Raw genomic sequence first — 16,443 nt, forward strand, 5'->3', positions numbered from 1 at the left:
ACGATACGGTTGGCGAATGGCGGATGGCAACAGCGTTTGAGCGCTTGACGACAGCTGCTTCCGGCACACTGACAGTCACTGACGGTCTACTCTGAGTGTGTGTATAAATGTACAAGCGACAGTCGGGAAATCGGATGTGAACTCGCTCGCACACACAACTGTGGCAAAGTGTTTATGCCGCAACAACAACATTGCAAATACAACATTGCCGCTACAACAAGCAGTAAAGTAACGCGCAACCACAACAACAACGCTGGTGTTGACATTAGCGAATATAGCAATACTCATATCAATAAATGTCTTGCATACAATATATTTGCGCCGTTTGATGTTGCCGCTCGGTTGCTATAGCGCATGTTGCAAATTGTCGGTAAATGTGCTGCTGCTGCTGCTCGGCTTGGCAATCAAAATTGCACCTAAAACTAATAAAAATCATAAAATGTTATGACAATAATAACGAACGGTGTAGTGTAATGAAAATAAAAACGCGAATGTGCGCCACACTGATAACGGTGATTGATACGCTTGCAGTGGCACAACCAACAGCAAAGCTACTAATGATTGACAACAAATGTCGCCGTAATGTTGATGTTGATTACAACAAATTTTGATTGACAAAATGCTGCACTGAAACAAATATTTTTGTGATTTGAATATAATAGAAACAACAAAAATACAAGAGGTTCCATAGAAGTACCTAATTTTGGGTGGAAGGCTTGTATGGCAGCTATATGCTATAGTTGTTCGATCTGAACGATTTCTTCGGAGATTGTAGCGTTGCTTTGGGTAATAAGCCATGCCAAATTTTGTGAGAATATTTCGCCAAATGAAGAAGTTTTTCATACAAGGACTTGGTTTTGAACGTTCAGTTTGTATGGCAGCTATAGGCTATATTGATCCGATCGGAGCAATTTCTCCGAAGATTGTAGCACTGCTTTGGGTAATACTCTGCACCGAATTAAGTTACGGTATCTCCATAAATGTACAAGTTTTCTATAGAAGGACCTGATTTTGAACATCCTGTTTGTATGACAGATATATGTTATAGTAGTCCACCATCGGTGGTCCCGACAAAGGAGCAACTTATTCGGGAGAAAAAGGTGTGGGCAAAATTTCAGATCGATATCTCAAAAACTGAGCGAACAGCTTCGGTATATACAGATAGACGAGCAAACAGACGGATTGGAAAGTGAAAATGTCTAAATCGATTAAGCTCGTCATGACGAAGAGGAATGCTCCGCGACCTTAGGTCTATTATTTCTATTCTGCTCTCTTCAGGATGATTATTTATGTTTATGTATATGTATATACATTTTATAGTCTCTCCGATGTTTCATTTTGGGTGTGGCAAACTGAATATGCCCTGTTCAGGGTAAAAATATTTTGAAAGATCTTATCAAAAAATGTTTAGTAAATTGTAAAAAAAAAAACCAGTTTCTTACATCAAAGTCATACCCATTTATTGCTTTACTCTGCGTACTTCGAATATCTACGCTATTTTTGTTGTTCAGACAACACCCCTATTTTTAAAGTATCTACTTTTGAAAATTTGACAAATATTTAGGGAGTTTTATCTAATCTATCTTTTATATATTTTTTCCAAAAAGTATCTAATTTTGAAAATTTGACAAATTTTTTAGAATTTTTATCTAAACTTTGATGAATTTATATGCTGGTTTATAGACTGGTTTTCTTATATCCCATATGGTCTAGTGGCAAGGATATCTGGCTTTCACCCAGAAGGCCCGGGTTCGATTCCCGGTATGGGAAGTTTTTTTAGCACTTAAAACTATCAAGATGGATTATATGGAAATATTGATATGCAATTTAGGAGACTCAGAACTTTTCATAATGTATCGTAAAATCTTAAAATCGTGCATGGCATTCTTCCCTTTCTTATACAAAAATTTCAAAATATAGCGAATTTATTATTTTCACTCATTTTTGAACAGCTGTAACTTTTTTTCAACTTCCCTGAATTTAGTTTTTTTTGCTGAATGAAGCTTAGAATCTTACCTTTCCAGCACTATATGGTATGATACAATGTGATAAGTTGCACTGGAGATATACGAATACGACTACAACGAAATCTACATATTGACAAAATACGAAAAGACTTTTTCGACTACCAATATATATACATATATTTCATTTAATATATTGATATATGATTATATCGTTTGCTGAACTTTATTCAAATTTTTGTTCGGCTTACCTAATACTAATCGTGTTAGGGAGCATTATTAATATATTAATCCGCTGAAGCCCAAATGGAAAAGTATTTATAAGAAGATCTGAAACAGTGTCCCATATGGTCTAGTGGCTAGGATATCTGGCTTTCACCCAGAAGGCCCGGGTTCGATTCCCGGTATGGGAAATACTTTTTTTTATAAACATATTTCTTATAACAACTTTTTCTACAAAATATTTATATTATTAAAATATAACTTTTATTTGTCCAAAATTATAGTTTGTAATATATTTATTATCCAACATTTTTTCTAAATGTATTTTGCTACCCAATCTGCATTTCATAAGCGCAAATATGCATATTAAAAAATATGCTGAAATTTCAAATTCAATCAAATCGCAAGTCATAATAAATAACTTATTCAAAAATCACCAAAACACAAAATAATACATATTGGCAATAAAATACAGTCAGACATTGAAACGAAAAAAGTTATGACCGCCTTAATAAAACCGAATTTTGTAATCAAATATATGACAGCTTGTATATGAAAGAAACGGCAATCAAAACTGTAAATAACAAAACGACACATTACAACGCTTTTTACACATTTACATATGTATACGGTGATAAACATACCTACACACATATGAAAATACGTTGTGACGTTGAAACAACAACCGTAGGCTGCGTTACGTATACGCCCGAGTGCATACTTAGCAGCGCCGTATAAATAAAATGCCTTAATAATAATAAAAAAAACAACAACTACACAGTGAAAAGTTCAACAGCCTCCAATGTGTTTAAGCAAAAGTTGAAAACTTTAGAAGCAACAAAAACAACAGCGCGAACAGCAACGCACAAAACATGAAGCAAAGAAATGGACCAACGAAAATATACAAAAATAAGTTGATTTTATGAATATATATGAATGAATATGTATATGCATATGTATGATTAGAGTGTGCATATGCATAAATAAAGTCCAACAACAACAAATTATTAACGCAGCTACATACTGTATATGTATGTATATTTGGGTGATGCAGCGCTATAAAACCGTGTACTTATGCGTGGATGACGGCTATAAAAGGCAAGTGTGTGCCTTAGTAGCAGATATATTGAAATAAAATTGTAAAATATTACAAAAATAAGTTGTAGGCACTTTTTCTGCATTTAAACTTAATTTAAAGTTCGTAGCTAAAAAATAATTTCAGGCATAGTTTGATACTAAACTCTATAAGTTGACTAGAGATTATATTAATATAATTATTGTGATGATATTTTTTTTATAAATTTAGACCTATGCGCGTATATATGACTAACTTACGATTCTTGCTTCTATATATCCATATATAAATATATTTATATATGATTGTACTAAACCGTTTCAGCGTCTTTCCGTTAAGTGCAACTTGCAGTTAGCCCAGCAAACACAAGCTAAGCGCTCAAAAACAAGTTATGCAAACTGAAAAAGTCGTACCAAAACAACAGCTAAAACAAAAATCACATGTTTTCTCGTATTAACAGAAAATCAGTGAAAAGCAAACTACCAAAAAATCAAATGAATAAACATATTGAGTTGAGTAAATGTAAATGTGAAGACAGCAAAACAATTTAATGACTAAAATACAAAACTTGTAAGTCATACAAACTGTCATACAAAGGTTTAATGAGTTGTAAAATTACAATAAGCCATAAGTTAGTGTGTATGTATTTATGTATGTGCTAAGTTAATGTGTATACATTCATTAACGTGAATAGTAGAAATCCGTTAACAAAAGTCAATGGCCGTTGCATTGAAAAAACGATTGTTTATCTTGCGTTTCGGTGTTACTGGCACACTTTCGTATGTATGAACATATACATATGGATATACTTGTGTTATGTATTCAAACTCACATATAACACATGCAAATAATACATACACATATGTAGTGTATATATGCAAATTGAAGCTATTGCTTTTTGTGTCTTTTGAATAACAAATAAGTAAAAATTAGTGGGTGACAGAGCTTTACCTATATATAACTACTGCTTGATATAACTATTACTCAAGGTATTTTAACTAAATTTTAGAGAAATATATATTAAAAAAAATAGAAAAAACAACCGCTAACTGAAGCTATAATATCTCTCACAAATACACAAAATTCCGTAAAAAAACTTGATTTTGATTGGTAGGTTTGTATGACAGCTATATGCTATAGTTGTCCGATCTGAACAATTTCTTCTAAGATTAAACAATTTCGTTGGATAATAACTCACGCTAAATTTCGTAAATATATCTCGTGGAATAAAAAAGTTGTTCATACAAGAATTGGATTTTTAACGTTCAGCTTGCATGGCAGCTATATGCTATAGTGGTCCGATCTGAATAATTTTTTCGTATATTATAGTAATGCTTTAGTTTATAGTTCATGCCCGATTTCGTGAAGATATTCTTTTAAACAAAAAAGTTTTCCATATAAAAGTTTCATTTTTGTCATTCACTTTGTATGGCAGCTATATGCTATAGTGATCCGATCTAAATAATTTCTTCGTATAATGTAGTAATGCTTTAGTTTAAAATTCACACCCGATTTCATGAAGATAACTCATTAAACAAAAAAGTTTTCCATACAGTAAATTAATTTTGAGCGTTCAGTTTGTATGGCAGCTATACGCTATTGTGGTCCGATCTGAGCAATTTCTTCAGAAATTGTAATGCTGCCTAAACAAATTATATGACTTCAATTTCGTGAAGATAACTTGTCTAATGACAAAGTTTTCCATACATTAACTTGATTTCGATCGTTCAGTTTGTATGGTAACTATATGCTATATTGATCCAACAACAGCGGTTCCAACAAACTAGCAGCTTTTTGGTGAAAAAAGGACGTATGCAAAATTTCAGAACGATATTAGAGAAACTGAGGGACTATTTCTCATATATACCGGTAGACGGATATGTGTAAATCAACTCACCTGGTCATGCTGATCATTTATATATCGCCACCTGAAATGAAAAATATGTATCATGAAAAAAATCTAAATTGAGTTTTTTATTGCTAACAATTTACTACAATGTATTATAAAATTATAACCTCTCGCTGTCAAATATAACCAATATATATCCAATTTATAACCAAAACTATTTTTTTTTTCAATATGAGCGTATGATAACCGATATATAACCGTTTTATAACCAAACCTTAAATTTTGTTTAAATTCTATCAAAAAATTTTAACCTCAAGCTGTCAGACATATTCAATATATAACCATTTCATAACCATTTAATAACCGTTCCGTTCGTTTTTCCTTCACCTGTGAACTTATGAAAAGTGATGTTTCGTTACTTTGCATTTTAGATGAAGATATGTATTTTAAAGAATCTGCGTTGTCTTCTTCTGTTAAAAACCTTGTTACAAAATTAATATACCCTATACAGCGTATTGTTTTTTCTTTTACTAAAATTTCACCTCTATCCGCCTTTCACTTTCATAGAAAATTTTACAGAAATTTTTGCTCTTTTGCTATAATCTGTAGAGCTTTTGCGCCTTTAAAATTTGTCACTATACATTAGGCTTAAAATATGTAGTACTTTTCCATTGCCTTATTTTGTTACTGTCACAGCGTCATCATCTGCTTAACCTTCTCCAAATAGGCAGATATGGCAACAACCGCGGCGCGTGTAACTGTTTGGGCAACATAAACACGCGCCCATCCATTCAAGTTTGACCATCTGCTTCGATATCATACACAAGCACACACATATGTACACAGATGAGTACGCTCATTTGACAAGTGTGAAAAATTAGCTAATAAAAGAAAATATTAATCACGCTTGACATTTCTACACTGAAATATATGCAAAATTCCGCGAAATGCGTGGTCACGCATACTTGTTACACGTGGCGGCAAAAATCGACAAAAAAATTGTTTTGAGAGTAAACAGATAAACAATTAGCAAAAATTTAGGGAAAAAATATTTTTTTTAAATAATAAAAACACAAAGTAGTATAGATAAAACAAATAATAGATAAATAAAGTTTTCAAAGTATCGGCATTACAATACCCGTTATTCTAAAAATATAAATATGTATGTGTTAAAGAACATCCTTATTTACAAAATCAACTACTAATAGATATGTAAATTTCATTATTTATATGAAAAAAAAATTATTGAAAAGAGACCGTATTTTGCTCTACGAACCCTTTACGTGAACACTCGGACACATATCAGCCGTTATGAACTTATGAAACACTACCAAATCTGCATGTTTTTTCTGCATATTTTCTGTATAGTTCACCACCAATAACCCATCAGTTTGTTTATCTGATCTAAAATCGAATTTCGGCAGGTCAAAAACGATCCTCACATATTCATTCCTCAAAATACTTTACATTGCTAAGCACAACCATTTCCCACCTTTGTGGCAAATTTTGAATCTCTCATCGAAAAAAATTTTGTCTTTTGGCGCAATCCATGAATTGATACAATCTTCATCTTTTTCGTAAAACCGACCGGGACATGCGTCATTCAGAGTAAGTATCAATCAGAGAGACAATATCAGCAAAGAACGACGTGTAATGTAGAATGTCTCATTTCGAAGTTTCCAGCTATGCTTTCACGATCTTGGAAACATGTAGCCGTCATGTTGAGCTGTAGAAGTGTTATTTTGCCGGGTCTTTTCGAGTTTTGCGGGCGTTCTTCCTTCAACACTGGACACAAACGTATTAGTTTGGTTCAAAAGAGAGCTAATGTAATGGTTTCGCCTGTTTTTTCCCCACATTTTCACGAGTCCGGCACGTTCTATCTTTTCCTCGTCATATTCGCCATTTTAGAACTTATGAAGCCATGTCCGACATATTCACCATACGTTTCTACAATCATTTGATGCGCCTGAGCTGCATCTATTGTCTAATGAAAAGCAAAAAAGCAACACTTCCCGCAAATGACCCTTGACCGGCTCGAATTTCCTCATTTTCAATAAAAAAGCAAGATTTGGTAAGGTTGCCTCAGCTGGATATGTCACAGTTCGAATGGTGTTATATCTACTGATTTATAATGTTGGTGCCAACTATGGGAAAATGGCGATTTTCTATTAGTATGCTTGATAGCACCATGTAATACTTAAAAGGAATCGTCGAAGACCTTATAAAGTGTATGCCTATATACATATAAATTTTGCCTACGTTTTTTTCTCCACTATGGGCTATTGTTTGAAAATGCTCCAGCGAGTCATCGAAATCTGGGACGTGGCCACGGCAAACATTTTAAAGAGATAATTTTCGATAAACAAGTGCCAAAGAATGTTCTTTCGAATGATAGTAAACATTATCCATTATATGTAAGTTTCTATTGTACGAAGAGATGAATCGCAGAAGAAATTGTTCAGATAAGATTTGTATAACATATAGCTGTCATACAAAATGATCAATAAAGTTAAGTTCTTCGAGGTGTGAAACCAAAATTAATGTTTTTTGATGTTTTTTTTTTTAATTCTCAAAAATCGATGCGAATATGATCAAGATGCCGGTTAAATTTTGTTTAGAACAATAAAACTCTCAATAAAAATATAAATCTAATATTAATCCCATATTAAAAACGAACAACAACAAAACAAAACAAATAGCAATTTGTAACAAAATTTAAGCGCACAACTGTTTTGAAACAACTTTTCAGCGCATTTTTCTCAGCCTTGTGGCTCGCTCGCACATAACAGGTGCAGCACTAAAATTGATTGAAACTAAAAACCAGCTGATATTTAAACTAGCTAGATTAGTGGCTTGATTAGTGAGCAAAACAAAGCGATGAAGGAAAAAACAGAAAAATCGATAAGCACTCTGCCCGCTAATGGCTAATGGGCATAAACAAACAGCGAATGCGTGAGCAAAATGAAAATTCACACGCTTTTCAACTGGAGTTGTTGTTGTGACGGCGCTTGTTGTTGTTGTGACGGCGCTTGTTGTTGCCTTTGCAGTTTCACCTGCGGGCGGATGAAGAAAAAACCAAACTGCGCATTATACAATGAAAACTATAGAACACAAATGGCAGATAAAACGGTTAAAACGGCAATAGCAACAACCACAACGACAACAACAACAGCGTGAAAAGTTAGAAGCATGGCCGCAGCTGTTGCGCTGCAACGACGACATGCAACCGCAACAAGCATAAATATGCAACAACCATAAAATAAATACTCATACTAAATAGAACAACAACAACGCCAACAGCAACAAGTATGGCGCATATATTACCGCAACAACAACACTAACAACAAAGCGCGCGTATTTAATTTAGTTGCACAATAAACAACAACTTGCCGCGCTACTTGCTCAAACACAGCGACGAAGTTGCCGCACAGCAAAAGCAACGCGCCACAAGACGTTGTGCAGTTGTTGCAGCAGCGGCCAACGCATTAGCGCAGACGCCGGCTGCAAATTATCGCGGCGAAGCCAACTGGCAGACAGCCGCACATTAACTTTTCATTGTAGGAAATCAGCCAAAGCTTTAGATATGCACTTAAAGCCCACACTCGCGCGTTGCTGCCACAAGGTGCATGTCGTTATGTGGCAGGTACTTGTTGGTTGCAGCTGCGCGCGCCGTGCTTGCGCTTAAGTTAATGTGTGGATGTTGCAACAAAGTTTTTTTTTTTATTTTATTTGTATTGTTGTTGTTGTTGTGATTGCAGCTGCTGCATGGCGTTGTTGCTGTGGCATTAGCAAATAGTCACGGAAAGCTCGTAAACAAGCTGGTTCTTTTTATGCTGTGTCGCCGCAAGCACCAACAACAACAAGTTGGACAACAACAATAACAACAACTTGGACAACAACAACAGCAACCGAGTAAGTTGCCAAACAGCTAACACTTGCTAATCTCTTCGGGCTAAGTGGAAAATGTGGGAAAACTTCTAAGCTGCTATTGATTTAGCTGCCGGCAAGCGGCTAGCGACGCTGACTGGCGGATGTGCGGTCGGCGCTTAGACTAAGCTGGCAAAACTGTTAACCGCTACATGCGTACAGAAGTAGATATATATTCTTAGACATAAATTTATATGTATGACTTCGAAGGTGTCAGCTGTCCCACAAATACACACATAGATTTGCTAATAAATTAATTGTTGTTGTCGCTTATAATAAATAAGTGTGCGCTATGTTCGAAGGTGTGTCTAAAGAGAAGTCTTCTATATTGAATTTTAAAGCGTAAAAAAGCATGCATGTTGTTGCAATATGCACCTTACTGTGGGAACAGCGCAATTGTTCAAACAACTCGGGCGTGTCCACTTGCAAGATCGATGTTTGTAGCCTTGTTGCTCTGGCAGTTAATAAAATAACGGCACTTAATTGTCAAAACAATGTGATTCCTCATTTGCGATTACGCCAGTCAGTTGCAAGCTGAGTGAGCTGTACAGCTGAATTGCGAAGTGCAAATTTTGATAAAAAAAAAGAAAAGAGTAAAGAGCGATTGTGAGCCGTTCCTCAAGATCTGTGCAATATATAAACGATTTTCAATTTCTATCTCGTTTCTTAGTGACTAGTACCTTAGGTTCTCGGACTTAACTGTAAAGACAAACAATTCCACATAACCCCACAAAAAATAGTCTAGCGCAGTTAAATCGCAAGATGACCAAAATTTTTTTTCATTAAATTGATTGTTTCAATGGCTGTAAGGCATGTAGCGCCGTCTGGTTGCAACCAAAGGTCGTCTACATCAACTTCCTCCAGGAGGAAGTATCATTAGTCATAGCTCTATAGCATTCTCCATCTACTGTAATATTATGGTCGGATTCACCTTTGAGCAAATATGGACCAATCATTCCCTATGCCCCTATGCCCCCTGCCCCACATCAAACAGCGACTTTTTGAGCATCCAACAGCATCTCAATAATAATTTGTGTATTATCTTCACTCTGAATGCCACGCTTCGGCTTATTAAGTAGTCACATATCTTCATAATCGACGAATGTCAAGCGGACGTCGGATGTCGAAGTGAAAACTGAAAATATCATAAGTTTGAACTACGCCCAATGTGAGTCGTTTCCACGACAATCGGTTCTAAGGAGCATGAACAGACCCGGATATAAAGGATACTTTTCTATACATTTGGTTTTCAAGAAGCCTTTTTCAGCCAGAAAAAGAAGCAACAAATATTTGACTTGTGATCAAGGAGGATAAGACAAAATACCTGCAGGCCACACACCAAGATTCCTCGCGTCTGGGGAACTGTATCACTATTGACGGCAATAAATCTTAAAGAGTGAAGAACTTCATTTGCCTCGGAACCAGCATGAACTGCACTAACAATCTGAGACGGAGATCAATCGCAGAATAACTCTTGCCAATAGGTGCTACTTATTATACCGCGCTGAAACCCGAACGACGACGAACAGAGATGAAACTGCACTTGGAGCATTCGAAGCATATCGAAGAAGCTAGAACGACAAGTTGTATGAGCTCTGTGGCGCATAAAACTCCAACGTATGCGCTGGTTGGGTCATGTCTTTCGCTTTAAGATGGAGTTCCAGCTAAAAGCGTCTTTGGCTGGAGACCCATCGATGGACAACCTAAAAATGATTTCAGGCAAGTGACCGCCCAGCTTGATAGAATAAATTGGATTTACGAGATCCTTCCGTAAAATCTTCCATAAATTGGATGAATCCAGCTCCAATTGTTCCATACGATGGCGGTTGGACTGTTTCGGGTCTTCTAATAAATATATCCAACTAAAGCCTTTGAATTTCTTCAGCCTGCTGAATGGCCGTGAAAGCATAAAACCAGGAGGCGGTGAACCCGTTACGATGACGATGGAGCAGGCGTTCCATTGCTCGACCATGAAGAAACTCGAATAGCAATTACCCGTCTGAAGAACAAAAACGCCTAACGAACACTGTCAAAAAACTGATTGGATTGTTTGGACCTTATCAGTGTGGCATCAGGCCTGCAAAATCAACAACAGAAATTTACCATGCGACAAATCTTGGAAAATACCCGTGAAAACAGCATGGACACGGCAGTGTAAACAGAAGTTGAGCAATGCCTAAAGCTGCGTCAGAAATGGAAAGGATCTCTCCGAGCCGTTCAATACCAAACAAGGCTTCAGACGAGGCGACTACCTACTCCTGTTGAAAATAATTCGAGCTGCAGATCTGGACGGATCACGGACGATGACAATATCTAATGAGTCGGCATCACCCACCGGGGGAGGCAGATGAGGAGAAGACCTACACCCACGTGAGAAGACCAAGTAGAGAAGAACCTGGCTGCATTTGGTATCTCGGATTGGCGCCAAATAGCGAAATGGAAGAAATCTGACGCGCTTTTGTAAACTCATAACCTCGTAAGCAGTGTCTACGTCAATAAAGGAAAATAAAAATGCTTGTGAGCTCTACATCGCTCCTCAAAACTATTTGGAAAATATTTTTGTCCGTAACAGCAAAAAAAATCAATGATAAGTCTATATAAAAGTTATATACATTTCTTGTAGAGCTCAATATCGTTAACACTGCTACCATATGATCGACTACACTACAACTAAAGCTACAAGAAATGCGTCAAGAGCTTTTTGCAATGCAAAAATCATTAAACGATATTAACTTTTTCCAATAGCGCTTACCGCTTTGCGATAATCGTAATCCATTAAATATTTAAATCTGTTTCACAAGGACTGATTTTTATAGCGCAGCTTGTCTGCGGCTCACCCTAACCTAACCTAACACACAACAGCAAGTAGCTGGTTCTGCTGGCTGTTTTGTTTTTGACAACACCGCATTTCAATTTATACGAAATAAAACAGGTTATTTATTGTCCAGACGGCAGCGCAAGCGCAAGCGCAATTCAATTTACAAACTTGCAATTATTTTATTTTTGCCATTAAATTTTTTAATGCAATGCCATGTAATGTACATTATAATTGTTTTCGGAGCCAACTTTTTTCCACACAATTTCCATTTATGTGGCAATCAAAACCGTTGTGTGAGCATGATTTTTGTTTTATTTGCGCTGTGAATTCACGTGAAGCCCGAGTCAAAAGGCCAAACCATGCGATGCGGGTTAAGCTTTACGAGTTCAAGACACGCGCTTGCAACGCTTTTTGTGTTACTCGTTTATATTTTTTTATAGTTTTTATATAAAAAAAATATCCCACCTTGCCTTGGCGTATGGGCTTGGTCGGCAGCGCGTTCCGACGCACACACAGCGGTCTGGTCCGGTCCAGTCTGTGTCGTTGCGGTACGCTTTATTGGACAAGCTAGCAGTTTGTCTAGTTGCCTGTTAATTTGTTCGTTGACTCCGCGACTTCAGCGCGTAGAAAAAAGCAATTTGTTTGTAGCGTTATTGCTGCATTGTTGCTGCAAGATGCACGCGAACGCGCATAGCTGCCGTTTTTAGTGGCAGTTACCAGCCGGAAGGCGTTGAAAATGTCGCGTTTTAATGTGCGCACAACCCGCTGGGGCCGGGAGTAACATTGAAACTTTATGTGCATGATTATTTTATGGAAATTTTATTTCGTAAAAAACATAACGTTTTAATCCCACACTAGCAATTAAGCAGACAAAACAAAGAAATCGAAATAATGGAAAATATTAAATATGATTTTTGTTTTTGTTTTTACCTTAAATGGCCATGCATTAAATATATGCAAATTGCTCAGAGAATAACGTGTGAACAATATATTAAAGATTTTTTTTCTATATAAATAACTACTGAAGACCAACCTCCAATCAAAAACAAGAAAAAAATATAATAACTTCACAAATCAAAAAGGTTTTCCATACAGTGACTTGAATTTGATTATTCACTTTGTACTGTTGAGGGTGATCCACTTCGAGTTTCCGTACTTTTTTAAAGAAAAAAGCACAGAAACTTTAAATTTAATGGGGAATGTTTATTATCAATTGAAAGAACAATCTTTGACATCTATTCTTTAAAGATTATCTTTTCCTAATTTCGACCGCTGCTACGTCACAGATGATCCATTCGTTGATTCCAATTTTCGATGACTCGTTCGAGCATTTCGACTGCTAACTGACGAATGACACGCGTGATGTTTTACTCCAAGACATGAAATTGTCCGCATAAACTTTAGACATATCCCCACAAAAAAAGTCTAACAGTGTGATATCACACGTTCTTGTTGGCCAAACCAACCGTAACTCCTTTAGTGGGCGGCCCTAAATGACCTAAATGAAACAAGATCACGTTGGCTTAACTACGATGGCTTGGAAGCCACCGCTTACAGCCTACAGATACGGTGAAGTATTTAGGGCTCGTCCGAGATAGGGTGCTTTCATGGCAGCCTAACAGTGAATAGAGGTTAAATAAGGCATTGATTGGTGGATCGCCCTAGAAACGACCACACTTGCGAGGAAGCTAAAGTGCAGCCGTTGTTGGTAAAGGGCAATGAGCTTCTTCGTGGATGGGTCAAAGCTACGGGAGAAGGTTTCTGGACGGTCTATTGTCAGGAACTCTCTATCAAGTGTAGTTTAAGACATACTATCTGTTGTAGCGTTTTCGAATCAGTGTCGTTACTTCCCTATTTAGTGGCTCTGAGTAGCTTCTACATACCTGCGAGGGAGTTGTGGGTGGTTAGAAACCGTTGGAGGAGAAGAGCAGTGAGCTTTTGCATGGATATGCCAAAGCTGGGGGAAGGATTCGGGAGGGTACGTTGTCAGCAACTCTATCAAGTGCAGCTTAAGACATACTCGTACTAACTATTGTATCGAAGCCGAAGTTGTTGACGTTAAGGTAGGGGTAGATTTACTGGTTCGGAGTGCAGTCTGCAGAAGAGACTATCCACTTTGCATGAAGAGCGATACTAGTATTGGGCTCACTAACTGTAAATTCAGAACTGGTGAATGGCCACACAACCTCGTTATCAATGCGCCTTTGCGATATCAAGGCTTACACGCTTGGAAACTCACACTTTCAGATACCCGACTGAGCTAGTGGGAATAGAAATTCAACTGGAAAAATTTGTGTTGGTCACAAGACGCTTTGTTGACTCATAATATCGGACTTCTGTTTTACGGCTTCACAAAGAATTGCATACAGTAGTATTGTTTTACGGCCTCCGATGTTTTCTACTTCATCTTAATACTCCCTTCAGGGTATAAAAAATTAGGAACCCCTGACTGAAAACTATCATATTAATTTTAGATTTGATAAAGGCTTTACTACCTATATCTTCTTGATTAATTACTTCATCTTTTCTGCCACTATCCACCTAAAGCTCTACAAACCTCGCACGCAACTCTTTTGTGGCAACCGATATTGTGGACGCTATATTCAAGCTTAATTACAGTTACTACTTTACAAATGCTAATTTAGTCATTACTACTCATTTACGAGTTAACATCGGAAGTAGTTTTTAGTTTAAATAATAATAAACAACTGGGAACCGCAGCACAACAACAGCACCTACAGATGAGGCAGGCAGCAAGATAATATACAACAAATTAACATTTACGAAACTCCACAGCGCGCGCACAATAGGCGCTTAATGAACACTGGCGTAATTTGTTATTATGTTTTTTGTTGTAGTGACCCTACTTTAATATTGAAATATGTATTACAGCGGCAACAATGTGTACGAAGTGCATGTAAATAAACGCATTGTTGAAAGCAACAAAATCGCTAACACAGCACCGACTTCCTCGAGCATTTCCGCAATTTCCACCGGTCTAACAGTGTAATTAGTCCGACTGCTCCACAAGTTTCGATGGTGCGCAACTACAAAACATAACATAATTCTCACAAACGCAACGGTGTGTGCAAACATATGAATAAAGTATATGTTAAACTAACTTTTTCAAACTCACAGTAACTCAAATAATTGAACGGGAAGCGCAAAATTATGGCGCCGATTAAAATGTTGGTTTGAATCCAAGCTCTCACTCGAATGACTATTTTCTGACTTGAAAAATTGTTCAGAACATCCATCAATCTGTTGAACCTACTTTAAAACCCGTAGAAGCATTCACATGTCAGACAACAGTGGAGGAAGAAATTACTAAAAAAATCAACTCTTCAAAGAGAAAAAGAGCAAAACCACGAAAACAATAAATAGCTCTGAAACATATTATACAGAGATTAGATAAGGTAAGATGGCTGATCCCCATCGGATAAGGTCCACTTCGAGTTCCTACAACCATTGAAAGGCATACTTTATGAGAGCGAATAGTTCACCAGACATCTTACGACTTATCTAAGCTCAGAAGGACCTTGCGACTGTACAAACTATTGACCAACGCTTGCTGAGCTGCTCCGGTGATCCAGGAGTGAACCATAAGAACCCAACGGAGCTGATATCGAATTTACCTAAGCCCAGATGGACCTTGCGAATGTTCACGCTATTGACTAACACTTGCTGAGCTGGCCTGGCGATTCCATTCTGCAATTAATGATACTGAAGTACCTGATCTTGCAGTTTCCTGCAATACTACTGGCGCCCAAACCACTATATTCTCTAACTCAATGTGCCAGGTAAGGAGTCTAGACATCCCTTCACTAGTCTTTAACACACAGTCTGCGAGCTCAATATAGAGGCTAATATTGTTGCCCTACTATCCGAGAGGATAATCAGCTACGCTCCAGAGCAGTTGACGTACTGCTACATGTGTGGCAGCCACTTTCGCTTAGAAGACACTACAGTGGTCAAGAAGCCTGAACCTGCAGCTGATGGAATAATCCTCACAGTGTACTCCACTACCAACGCTTCCCCACAAGCCTTGATCCAACCTTAAATACATAAACAGCTCACCACTCCTCTCCTTCAGCGAGTACTTCAGTCCTATGCCCCCTTAAGATCTGTGAGCAGAGAAACGACAGGCAGTGCTAGGTTCGGCGGCCTGGTAATCCAAGTGTTTTGGCATGAAATCAAACTGTGCGAGGATTAAAGCGTGTCCAGACTCCCAAACATCTGAATACTCAAATTCTTGGAGTTTGAAAGCAGCTTTCGCCGTCCTACACCTTCTGGCCATGTTTACCGTTAAGCAAGGGATTGAGATCCATAGTTGGTGTAGAAAGTGTTGCCACAAGCAAGCAACTTTACTCCCAATGGGTGCCAGGTCACAGAGGCATTGAGGACAATGAAATAGTGGACGGGATTGCCAATAGTGTATGGCTAACATCCGAAAACGTGATCAATATTGGGATCCCCATGCATTGTCTATACGACGAACTAGACACAAGCATGGTAATGAAAATCAAAATGCGATGGAACGAACTATCTGGGTGCAAAACTGCAAAAGTCATGTGAGAATTAGTAGATC

General features: G+C 37.4%; 2 non-coding genes across 2 annotated transcripts; both read left to right on the forward strand.

The window, feature by feature from the left end:
• The first annotated feature begins 1,698 nt into the window (after nt 1-1,698).
• Nucleotides 1,699-1,770, forward strand: Trnae-uuc (transfer RNA glutamic acid (anticodon UUC)). Its single transcript has one exon. It is a non-coding gene; the product is annotated as a tRNA-Glu (tRNA).
• Nucleotides 1,771-2,305: 535 nt separating this feature from the next.
• Trnae-uuc (transfer RNA glutamic acid (anticodon UUC)) lies at nt 2,306-2,377 on the forward strand. The gene has a single exon. It is a non-coding gene; the product is annotated as a tRNA-Glu (tRNA).
• The last annotated feature ends 14,066 nt before the right edge of the window (nt 2,378-16,443 follow it).

This window comes from Bactrocera dorsalis, chromosome 5, assembly GCF_023373825.1.
Source record: "Bactrocera dorsalis isolate Fly_Bdor chromosome 5, ASM2337382v1, whole genome shotgun sequence".
Lineage (NCBI taxonomy): Eukaryota > Metazoa > Arthropoda > Insecta > Diptera > Tephritidae > Bactrocera > Bactrocera dorsalis.